Here is a 13267-nt window from a genome sequence, read left to right on the forward strand (position 1 = left end):
TTGCAACGAACCATTCGCATTCGTTGTTTCGTCGTAAGCAAAACGCGCAGAATATATCGTCGAAACGTGTAATCGTAATTAGTAAACGATATTTGCTCGTTCTATGTATAATAGTAAGGTATGTGCACACTTCTAACTTCAATTGTACGATTATAAAGCAGCATTTACGATTATTTTCTAAGCTGTGTTTATAATAATATTCGTAGATTACCCTTCAAAGATATGGATGCAAACACAGTGCACCGTTAGATGCAAGATTTGTTCTCACTTTTTTTTTTTTTATTAATGTTCTAATAAAAATGTTCAATCGTTCAATGGGGAACGTTTTATTTCAAAGTATCTTCTATTTATCGGTTATATTCAAAATGCTCTAACTGTCAATTTTCATACAATTTTTACAATTGTAAGAAGTTTAAGCTCCGGTCACCAACGACCACCGTGGCGTCACAGGAGAAACCGTGGTCGGTCATATGCGACCAACGTGGCAGTCAAAGTTGTAATATTGGTTTGTTCTTTTATCATTTTAATGAGTCGATTACAATTATTTTTCCTTTTTTCTTTCATATCTCAATGCTAGCAGTAGATTGGGTTCGTTGCTAAGGACCAAATTATCTATGCCTTTTTATTAACAGCATATAGTTGAACGAAATTGATTATTTAATGAAACTGATAATTTAATGAAATTATACGAAAGTTCCTGCCTGACGCGCTTTCGAGACTATCGTCTTCATTGTGAAAGCTTTTTCGACGATTTCTTTCATCCTCGTTCTATGGCGAGACGATCAAACCCTTCACCGAGTCTTTTGTTCCACGTACGAAAGAGCGCGGTCAACTTCTCTGAAAGAGATCGTCCACGTCTCCTTCTCTTCCTCTTTGAATATTCACCTGTTAATGAAAAACCAGTCAGCTGTCTGCCAAGAATTCTCTGTTTTCCTGACGTCCGCGGTAATTAATGATCGAACCTCCGAGATATTATTCGCGGCATTATTCTCGGCGATTCCACTTCGTCTCTCTCTTCCCTTTGCTTCGCCTCGATGATGATAGTTGGTCGTTTAATTGGAAAATTCATAAAATAGGAGAAGCTCGGAGAATGAGAAATTTGGGGAAACAGCAAAACTCGAGGCAACTAAATAGAATATCGAACGAAAAATTCTGAGGCCCATAGAAAGACTACGACGATTCTCAAGCGTTGGAAATTGTAAGGAATTTTTAAAAATCGCGAAGCTTGGTAAGATAGAAGCTTGTGAAATTTTGAAAAATTTTGTTAATTCGATCCAAAGTATACTTTTATTGCGAATTCCCATCGACTGCACAATTGCCCAAGTAGTTGGGAATTTTCCTCTGTTAAGGGGACTACGAGATTGTCAAAGTGGTGGAAATAGTGATCGGAAATGCGCGTCGCTGTTGTCGGAATATCATGAATTTTCGCGCTGTTTAACAACCATTTTTCGTCGAGTCTCTTTGTGCGTCGACAGATCGTCGATAAGTACATCGAGCATTGCTCAACTGAAAATAGAAAAGGGGAAATATTTTTAGCGTCGATACGAATTGATGACGTTCGAGCCGCTATTTACGTGTATTATAGGTATCACGTTTGTTCTCGTAGCTCGTATCGTATCTGTTCTTTGAAATCATTTACCAATAAATAATCCATCCGAGAGAATCATTCGATAGATACCTATGCAGAATATTTCATTTATTCCAGTCGAACCTTTTTCTTATGTTCTATGACCTACAACAACAAACAGGAATATACTTTTCTAAAATGTTAGAACGAAAATAAAACATAGAAGAAATAGAGTTTAATATATATGAACTGAAACAACGATACAAGAAATTATTTGTACTCACAAAGCATCTTTTATTGCTCGTATTCATAAAGTATTTTAACAAAGTTTAACAAAGCTAGAAAAAAAAAAAAAAAAAAAACACGAGACGCACCCGACAAAGGTCCATTTATCCGAATTTTCCCCGTTAGCTATAGTTTTTCGTTAACACAGCAATAACCCACATTCGGATAACAGTGAAACTTGAATCGCAGTTAATCTAGCGAGGCTTTAACTATAAAATTTTGTTGAAATAAATGGTGTTGCGTTAAGTACAGGTTTTAACACGTTGCAAGTATATATTTATTATCCACGCTCATGTGTATCCTGAAAAATAAATATATTACGTGGCGTATTACATATATTACATTATAACGAGCGAGGTCCGGGTTAGGTTCGTGCGGGTCAATTGTCGCGCGTGTCGTACATGCCATTTAATAATAACGTATAATTAGCGAGCAATCGTGGCGGAAATGTTTACGGCCATTATAACGAAATGCACGTGACTAAAACGTCGGAATGATCGTATATTCGTTAATTTCGAGTTAGTACCTAGACCCTTCGTTATTATGCATTATCAAATTCGTACCAATTATACCTTTGTAATTGCGTATTAAAATTGGATTACGCGCGAAACATTGGAGAAGAACGAGCTTTTCAGAACAACTGGGTCACAGACGTGACGTTGACGCGAGAAATTCTATTTCCTATCGGAATTTGTATTGTTAATTTTTAACGTTTGTGTCTGTAGGATATAGCGCACTCGCGACCGTAAGTAACATCGCGTAACGTACTTCAGTACGTTGCCTAAAACAGAAACTTTAAAACAATATGACGCGATTGTTCGCTCAATTGATTCTACTATTCGTGTTACAGTCAAAGAATTTTCTCCTTTTTCAAGTGCAACGCCTCTGGTTAGAACGGCTTTCGTAATACGGTTGAAAGTCAATGAGATTGTGAATTAAAGTGAATATATAGCGATACTTGGCATCGCTTGCGATATTTCACCTACTTCGACAGAGATTAAACGAAGGCTAGCGAATACTCAAAGCGACCCTAATTCACGTTTTCGATGCTTATATTTTCTGTCTGCTTCCTGTTAATTCGCTCAGCGACGCACTTGGTCGTCTAGGTTTTATTCCGATCGATTATCGCCAGATTCGTTCAACTCTTTTTCATTTATTCGCTTAATATTGGCAAAATCGAATGATTAATATCTGGAATATTAACTAAGATCCTTGGCATTTAGAATAATCAGTAGTCTGCTGGATGCTCGTATATCTTATAAGTACAGTCAAATGTGAAAATAGCACAGAGTATAATCACCAGATGCTATCTTGGATTAATGATTCCTCGTCGAAACTCATCTACAAATGAATGATCGCGGATCCTTCAAGAGCGAATCGAATTAAATTGAACTGAACTAAATCTTTCTTCTGATACCTAATACTCTAAGCTATTAATTATCCTTTTCCTCGAATACTTCACGTGGATCAGCGTCTTTCTCATGCCCATTCAGTGATAGTCTCTAACGACTACTTTCTTTGAAATCATTCTTGACAATTATTTGATTACTATAGGGATTATTGATTAATTTAGGGATTCTCTTCTGGCCCCAGGTATTTTCACGAATAATATACATCAGGTTCAATGGTGAGAGCTAATTCATTAATCTGCTGAATTTATTAGTCTCTTACTCCTCGAGTATGTCGTAGCCTAATGAGGGTGGAACTTGGGAAAAAATTGTACATTTCAGAAAACGATTCTGTCATGGTGGCGGGTTCTACAGCGAACTTCAGCAAAGGGAACGTCTTAAGTTTCTAGGGGAGGACGAAGTAAAACGAAGAAGGGTTTAAAAAGCGGTATAAGTACACCGGGACTGAGAAATTTCAGTCATAACGACGGCAAAAGAAATGGAATAATAATAATAATAATAATAAAAAAAGAACAGGAGTAATAAAAGGGGACACAATTGGTAGGTAAGAAAGAAAGAAAGCTGTTCACCTATTAACGAGAAAAGCAGTTGTAACTGATTGCCAGAAAAAGGCAGGAACGAATAGTAAAACAGGTTCGGTATAATGGCAGCAAAAGAAGACTCTGAGGTGCGATAGAAACAGCGGTGTAAAGCTACTAGAACAGGAGTTACAGAAACGGAAAGAATAGCGCAAAGATACCAAAGAAAGAGCTGCAGCGGTAAAAAAGCAGTGGAAATTCACCGCGAGAAAGAATCGCGATAATAGAAGCGCGTAAGAAACAACAACAAGCTTGTACGAATGAAAGCAGAAGAATTCTAACAACGAAGAAAATTATTTTCACACGTAGAATCATCTCCGAATCTTCGTTTGTTCAAATTTCACTTTACACGTCCACTTCACGTTTTTTTTTTTAAACTACTATTTCGACAATAAATGTTAGCCTCACCCAGACAACGTCCACACCATCGTGCGAGGAAAATTGATCCTTCGAATATTCCCCCTTAAAATTATTGAAAATTATTGAGGCTTCAGGGTTAGTTGAGGGTTAGCAACCCTTACAGTATCTTTTCTACGGTGTCAAAGAATATTCGTGGCAAATTTGGTGCGTTGGACGGTACAGAACATTTTACAGAACGTACACACATGTATACAAATGTTGACTTTTATAGATATTTGTCGACTTGCTCAAATACCTACGATATGAAGAAGCTCGATCAATGCAACACGTTACTCGTCATTATAAAATTATTGTGAATGTTTATTAACATTTATTTACTTATAATTCTCAATGAGAATTGATTGTAAAATTCATCCAAATAAATAAAGAAATGTATTAACGGTAAACACAATGGAATGATCTGGTGCCGATTACCTTCTGCTACCCAGCTGGAAATTTCATCGAATTTACAAATACTCGACAAGTTTTCGGATCCCATTGTCCCGGAAATGACACCATCCGACGTAATTTAATTATCCTTGGTTTTTTTTTGATTTTCGTTTCATTTTGAGCCGACGTATAAAAGTACTTGGTGAATCTCCCGGATGTCCTTCGCGTCACGAATTCAGAATCAGTATTTTAGGTGTATTAGGAAGTCTTGGTACGTACTAGTGGTAAATTACAAGCTAGTGTAACGGTGTTTTGTCACGATGTTTCTGTCCAGGCCAATAACGAGACGGTTAATCAGCATATTAACGCGGCGGATAATCACGAGCGGGCAAATTGTTAGTAGAAATTCGTGGCCCGTGAACGAAGATTATAATTTAGCTGGGGCAATGTAAACGCGTTCGGTATGCACGTCGCGTGTTTCAAAGCGGACATTACGCGCGAGCATTGGTTTCACGTCACGGACGATCATCGTCTAGAATAATCGACGTGATCGAACGTGATCGAACATGAAGAACTGCATGCGCGTTTTCAACGGCCAATCAAACTATTATTTAATGATTGTCCAATGGACCGTTGGAAACTCTGCATGATTCTCGATTGTACGGAATAAATAAATGAAAATTAAGCACCGGACTAGTAGAGAATGGATTCAGTTTAACAAGCATTCGAATTTGATCATTTTGATTTTCATAATGCTATTTAGGACGCGGATGATATCGATGTTTAAGCCCAGCTGATTCCATACTCCGGACGAACGATCTGTCCATTTTTTCTGTCCACTTTTCTCAACGTAGAATAACGCTACATAAAACTAACGAGATCGTTTGACATCTCATAGTTGAAATAACGACAAAGAATACTAATAATAAAATTTCTGAGATGCGGTTAATTGGAATGGTATTTTTCATTCCGATTTCGTTCTCGTTACGTATCAACGGAACCAAAAAAAAAAAAAAGCTATCGCTTACGAAACCATGCAGGGTAAAGGCGTAACTTCAATCCATTAACGACGAAACAATGGAATAATACGCAACAGTTACATAAAAGCTATATAAAGAATTGCGAAGGACGTATTAGAATAATAGAGACTTTTCAAAAGCCTGGCATTCAAACCAGAAACAAGAAAACGCTTATGATTTCTGAAAGATATAGTTTATATCATGAAATATAATTAATCCTCGAATTTACTCGAAATTTATAAAATCACACGATCCACATAGAAGAATGATTATTAGCAACTACTAATTTATTAATAACTACCAAATAATACCGAAACAATAATTACTAACGACAATGAAAATGTACATCATATTCTTAGGCTTTCTTTTCATGAACGCCATAATATCACGGTTTCACGATATAAATCAACAAAAAGAAAAAAGAAAGATATTGTGGGAATAGCGTTTGCACGAGCGATACGTCGATCCTTATGTAATCGGTTAAACGAACGTAGTATCAGCCATAAATCCACACTGAAATAAATCACATTGCATTGTAACAACCTCCAACAAGATATCCGCTCGCAACAATCACTTTCACCGGTTCTTTGATCGAACGGCAAACGTTTGAAATTAACCACAACATCGGAATAAATTGAACGCGTTGGGAGTTGCTGAGGAAATCACGGCCGTTTAAATCCCCATTGAAATCGGCGGCGATTAACCTGGCAGCCAGTGCGAAGACAGAGGTGAAACGAATAGATCTCTGTCGCGCATTTGTGTATTTTAATTTGCCTCGGCTCTGCGAGCCTCGATTATTACGAGAGCTAAATAGAGAAATATGTATATCGCGAGAATGGCGGTAATTCGGCGAATGTTCCATTCAAAAGCCGAAGAGCTGAGCAGCCATCGCGCAATTGCCAACGATAACGTCGTAATGGGAGCGCGTATCATCGTGAATTTTTGCTACATGTTCGATTAGCCAGATTTCGACTCGGTCACGCATTTATTCGTTCGTTAACGTACCTTCTGATAACCCAGATACGGTTGATATTTTTCCAGAGGAACGGCCGTAACATTCATTTTATTTGAGGTGTCAGACAACCAAAAAGAACTAGGTAATAGCGCGCGTAACATAAAGATTTAATTAACATATCTAACTCTGACTCTCGTACGATTTTCGAAGAATGGCTGTGAGATAATTTTGTTCGATCGTTGCTTCTGTTTATATCAGGCAAAGCTTAATCTAAATACAAAGTTATCGATGAAAGAATTTGCTATTCTGTTCGTTGCTATAGTCGTATAATAACATTTCTATTGTAATAAAATTATTATTATCATAATAAAATTATGGTTTAGATAATATCGATTAATTATTCTGCCCTTTATGAAGTTACTGATAGAAAATTATATCGCTAATTGGACGTTGTAGAAAGATAGTTAGATGCTGGATGACTGTTTCGTTACTTGACGAAAATATGACATTAAATTATAAAATTATAAAATTGTTAATAGAGAGCGAGATATTTATAATTGTAATTTACTGGCAGGCAAAATCGATTCAAATTCAGATAACGTCTAAAATACGTTTATCGAACTTAATGACGTGGAAATTATGAATCTGTGCAAGACAAATAAGGCGAGATATTAAAAGTAAGAATCGAAACAGCGACATATGCTTTGTCATTGAGATGGATGCTTTTTTCGAACAACCTTCTCGATATTTTCCAACGATCGTTGGTGCGTTCCATCGTGACGCAATTCTCGTCGTGGGCGCGCCGGCTAAACGAGTTTAACTTTGTTTACCGGATCGAGAGAACCAGCGAGCGAGCGTTTCGATTAAAAGTGGCACCGTGTCGTTCATTTGAAATGGCAATTGTGCTCGGCTGCCGGAAAGAGCAGTCCTTGGAGCAACACGTGCGACTTTCTAGCAAATCGACAACTTTTGGATCGTCTGAATTGCCGACAGCTAAGTTCCAACAGTGACAATCTGTAAATGTAATAACAATAAATTCGTTTCTTGTCATTCTATAAATTTCATCGAATTTATCTTGAATTTGGAGGGCAGTTTCTTTCCTTTTTTTTTTCTTTTTTTTTTATTAAACGTTAACAAAGTTCGTGAGATCGAAATACCAGGAAATGTTATAGAAATCGTTAAACTCCAAGGAGGAATTGTTACGTAATTAGTATTAATTAAGAAATATTTTAAAACAAATTTCCAAACGATACCGGTGTGTTTATTTACAAAGACTTTTTAATCGACAACTGATAGCTTTAAGAATTGAAAAGAAAAATTATTATAGAATAGAAATTATAGTAATTCGAAGTAAGAGAAAATCAGAAATTCGAATGATTTAAAAAATAATTTAAAAGATTTCCAGATTACGAAGGATTCATCGATAAAGCATCAAGAATTTACAGCCACGTTAAGGAATTTTAGACTTTCATTAAAAAAATAAAAACTCCTGTTATTCGAAAAAGGAGGATAACTATTACACGGTATATATATATAATATAGCATAGTATAGCATAGCTGCACGATGTTTTTCGAGTATATATCCGATGCTTTAAGTAATCCGAACTCTCTCGATTTATGATCATTCACGTGGAAGTATATCTGGAACGGTGCAATTACTCTTTTCCATGGTCGTAATCCTACGTCGGCAGCTTCGACAGGAAACTTACCCATCTGTTTCGGAGATTTTTTTAAAGTTGGTAATTTCTTGGGAAACTTTGCCACCATCCTGTCCTAATTTTTATCTCTTGCGTTCGTTACGTAGACTGTCTAAGAAGTTCCGCGCCTGGAGATAAATCGAGATGACCTACATTTTTGAGAAACGACGCTGCTCCTTTTAAAATATAGAGATCTCCTGGTTTTACACGTTTTTCAAGGACCCGCATAAATCGAGATCCGCCATCAAAACGAGAAAGCTACACCGTTCGCCGCAAATGTCTTGGGCTGGGAATTTATGAAGCGACTTACCTTGGGCTGAAGTTTGAACATTGCAATCCAATAACTCGTCCGATAAGAATATGTAATCTCTAAATTGGACTCTGTTCAAAGAAATCGTTCGAAGTAGATCGTATATTGTACATTAGGAGGCAAATTATATACACGTTATTCTTCTTTATATTTTTAGACGCAATTCACCATAAACATTGGAACATCTATTGGTCATTGAACGATTCTAACAAATTCTATTTTATTTAGTACTCTACGTTAGAAGTCTATGATCCACAGAAAGAGATCAACGAGATCAACGAATCTTTGTTGAGAAAAGAAAGTTTAAGAAATTGATAAAACAAAATTCTTCGGTTCTTTGGAATCTAACACCGTTCAAACATATCCCAATTACGCCTTCAAACATTAATTTTCTGATTAAAATATCAAATGTTAGTATAGCAGAATTTCTGCAATTACGAAGAGATTTTTAGCAGAAAATACTTCCGAACGCACAAACTTCGTCGATACGAGGACACACGCGCGAATTGAAAATCAGCATTTCGCTTGTCCATCCCCTAATTTGTGGCCAAAAGACAGTACAGTGCAATGGTAAAAGTAAATCGGCACGGTCAATATTTGAGGGAATTTGATTAATATCGGACAGATTGGCAGAGTTTGCTTGTTTCCTGGCTAGTTTTCGACTTTCCTTCCTCATCCTAAATCGGCCAAATATTTGACGTTCTCTCTTTTTCCACGTGACGGCCGTTTATCCCTCGTGTGGCCCCTGCGCTCCGTAGCGGCATTAATTAACGCCGATTCGCCTTTTAATTTGCCACGGCCCCTCGACAGAAATATTGCCGAGGTTTGACGGACAGTATTGACGGAATCTCGCTAGCGGCTGGCTGGCTAATCAATCAACGGCATCGACATGTTGGAATTAGTCGCGGATTTCCAGGGATTCACCAAATACTCCAACTATCGCGAAAGATTTGGTTAAGGAAGGAGATTATCGTATCGTTGTACGACAGACGTTTTTGTAGGAAATTTTAACATGTGACACGTTCTTTTGTTCTCGATCATCGAGTTTCTTAAAATATTACAAAATGAATTTGTATATTTATATACCTTAGATAATACAGTTACGATGGGATTCATAGAAGGAAGCTACTGTTGCTTAAATTTTCGAAAAAGAATTTATATATCTGGCATACATTTTAAAATATAAATTGTACAGTTATTTGCGCCTTTTAAATTTAAATCGAAAGGAAAATAAAATACTCCTTTGTCGTCGATATCTTTTGCGTTTATGCTACCACGCAATTTGTCCTTTTGAATTTCTGCACGATCACATTTAAGATGTGAATTTTATGCGTGTGCCTCGTATTTAGCATTTTGTAAAGAGTCTTTTCTTCAGCGGATAAATCTTCAGAAAATTTCTGTTCAAAATACTCGTATCTTCTTCCAAATCCTTATTTGTTCAAATTTCACTTTATACATTCACTTCCCGTTTTTTTTTAAACTACTGTTTTGACAATAAATGTTAACATCATCCAGACAGGGTCCACACCATCGTGCGAGGAAAATTGATCCTTCGAATATTCCCCCTTAAAACTATTGAAAATTATTGAGGCCTTAGGGTTGGTTGGGGGATGGCAACCCCTACAATATTTTTTCCAAGGTGTCGAAGAATATTCGTAGGAAATTCGGTGCGGATACGTTGCACGGTATAGAACCTTTTACAGAAAGTATTAGGTTGTCCGAAAAGTTCCTTTCGTTTCATAAGGTGATAACAGATGAACAACAATTTCTGTTTTATATTATTTTATTGAATCAGGTATGATCCATTTCGTTGTATTTCTATTATTACGTTCGTGCCTAATTCAATAAACTAATATAAAACAAAAAATATTGTGCGTCTGTTATTTTCTTATAAAACGAAGGAAACTTTTCGGACAAAATAATACATACGTGAATACAAATTTTGATTTTTATATTATACAGATATTTGTCGACTTTCCCAAATGCCTACGATATGAGAAGGCTAAATCAATCCAACATGTTACTCGTCATTGTAAAATTATTGGAAACATTTATTAACGGCAAACACTCTTTAGAACGTTAACACTTTACTGAGTTCAAGTAGCAGTTCAACAGCATACAGCTCAGGCACAGATTCTTCCTGGCGCCGGCTCTGTTTCGGTTTAGACTCTCCAATACCATTCTTTTCGTCCATCGCGAACGATAAGTTTTTCAAATCGGTATAAAACTGTGGCAGCTTACAAAGCAACGCAACTGAAGCATCTGAGCAAGGTATCTTAATACTAAATAACAAATTACTGTTTAAATAATAAGAAAGATTGTCGGAGACAAAAAATCAATTAATCGGCTATCGGTCGGTAAGCGTCGGGAACAAGAAACCGATTAATCGGCTATCGGTTGGTAAGCGTCGGCGACAAAAAGCCGATTAATAGGCTTCGGTAAAGTGTTAAATACCGTACGTAAAAATACGGGACGAGCACAGCGGATGAAAAACGAGGACAATAAGTAGGATGAAGGAAATAACAATTGAGAATAGTTGATTACAAGTAACAGCTGTTGGCGATGGCTCGCTTCGAGGCTGTTACAGAATCATGAAAAATATCACTTTTGTTGCAAAGCTTGTTGACCAAGATACACGTTCGGTTAATAGGACTAAATTTACCGTAAGAGGTACAGCGTTGTTGCACAAAAAGCGTAAATGGGAATCTGCAAGCTCCGCGAGGAGCGTAGATTTTAAAGAATTCGACAATTGCCGCACAATTTATGGCACCACTTAACACACATTGCGAACGAACAAGATGTCACACATGGCGCGTCTCTGCTCGAACGTTGATATATTTAAATTAGAAAGAGTAAACGTACAATTTTTTACGATTAAAAAATATGGATCAAGCCATACTCATATGTCGCTGCTACCCTTAAGAATCTACGTTGTACAACTTCGACAGCGGAATGTAAGCGATGCTGGCAATTATCGTTGAAACCTCTGCCCTTATAACGCACGAATAAAAATGAAGGGACGCGTGGATCTCGCGAAATAAAAAGTAAGATACTCGAGAACAAAAAGATATCAACCGCGTCGTGCATGCAATTTTTTCATCGTAACTTGCCACGAAGAAAGTGTCGAACAGGCATGTGCGACGATGTTCCGTTAACGAGCCGACCTCGAAGCTCGCGGACCATTAAATTCTTCGAGTTTCCACGGAGCGACTCGGTAAAACTGACAAAGCGTCATTAAATCTCCAACCTTACCCTCTTTACTTTACTTGTCGCGAGAAAACGTAATTGCGCGGACGTTGCCGAGATTCCTTGCTTGTTTCGCGGCTAATGCGGCCGCGTAAATACCAGGCTGAACGATAGGTGCCCACCGTGTAGAATGCAAGTCTACCACGATCAGGCAGGGTGAAAGAGAGTGTAAAGGGGATGTATAACGTTATTGGAACAGGCGTACACGAAGCTGCGTATGGGGTGAGTCGAAACTCTCAATGAAGTTAGGGAAAGATTCGGTAACGGAGCAGAAACAAATAGAAAATTTTGTTATTCTTTGAATTCCTTTAGAAAACTTTGAAAAATATACTTAAATTCTTTAATCCTTGCAAATAGGAAATCTCGTAATTTATTAAATAGGTAGATTTTTAAGGGTAGAAATAAACAGTAGGATTAAATTATGAAATGTACAAAATGCACGGATAAAAGAAGAATGTGGGAATAAATAAGATTTCTAGGGATGGAAGTAATTACTAATTAATAATATAATTAATAATTAAAACAATGGCTGGCAATAGATAGAAAGTTTTTCAGGATGGAAATTAATATTTCAGCAGCTAGTAAATATTGAAAGATACCAATGGATAAAATACAGTAGGTTGAATTAAATTAAAATTATGAATATAACATTGATAAATATAGAAATGAACGGAGAAAAGAGTTCAAATAAATAAGAACATTTTCAGAGATACATATAAATATTTCAGCAAATTCAAATATAATATTTCAAAGATAGGAACGAATAAAGATGTTGAAGATGGTAAAAATGAAAGGTATACTTAAATAGTTTGGTTTTCAAGAAATTTAATAAAGATTTACTTTCAGGGCAATAGAGTTTGGAAGTTAATTGTTGTACACGCGTACTTGAAATTCTATATAGTTCGGTTGTTACTAGGATTTTAATGTTTACCGAAAAGCTAATAAAATAAGTATTATGTATACATTACTAAAATAGTTTCAAAATAAACGAGTGAATTTGTGTTATTAAGTGAGGAACCTGCGCTGTACTCGTTATTATTATATTTTATCCTATAACTTATTCAACAGAGACTTACAGATTCCGCGGAAAGTTAGCTCGGGAACTTACAGTTACCTGCACTATCGATCACTCCTGCTAAATAATTAATCGATTAAATAACCAGGATAAGATAGTTATTTATTAACTATCTATTATCGGTGCATCTATGAATATTATTATGCATCTATGAATCGGTTCAATCGACATGACATACAAACATATTTGACTGGAGCTGCCATTACAAAATCTAAATAGGAAAATAAATACCACAGAGATATTTCCTCGATACTCTGAATATCCTTCGTACAAGAAGGAAAAAATCAAGGAAGAAGAGGAATACTGCGAAGTCCCGCGAAACGATGGAAAACCAATT

The 13267-nt window shown here is 36.5% G+C and overlaps 1 long non-coding RNA gene across 1 annotated transcript; it reads left to right on the forward strand.

Annotated features, from left to right (window-relative positions):
* The first annotated feature begins 295 nt into the window (after positions 1-295).
* On the forward strand, positions 296-8885 carry LOC117151923. Its single transcript, XR_004462093.1, has 3 exons — positions 296-443; positions 3472-3479; positions 8872-8885. It is a non-coding gene; the product is annotated as an uncharacterized LOC117151923 (long non-coding RNA).
* The last annotated feature ends 4382 nt before the right edge of the window (positions 8886-13267 follow it).

The sequence above is a fragment of the Bombus impatiens genome, unplaced genomic scaffold (assembly GCF_000188095.3).
Source record: "Bombus impatiens unplaced genomic scaffold, BIMP_2.2 scf_0526, whole genome shotgun sequence".
Taxonomy (NCBI): Eukaryota; Metazoa; Arthropoda; class Insecta; order Hymenoptera; family Apidae; genus Bombus; species Bombus impatiens.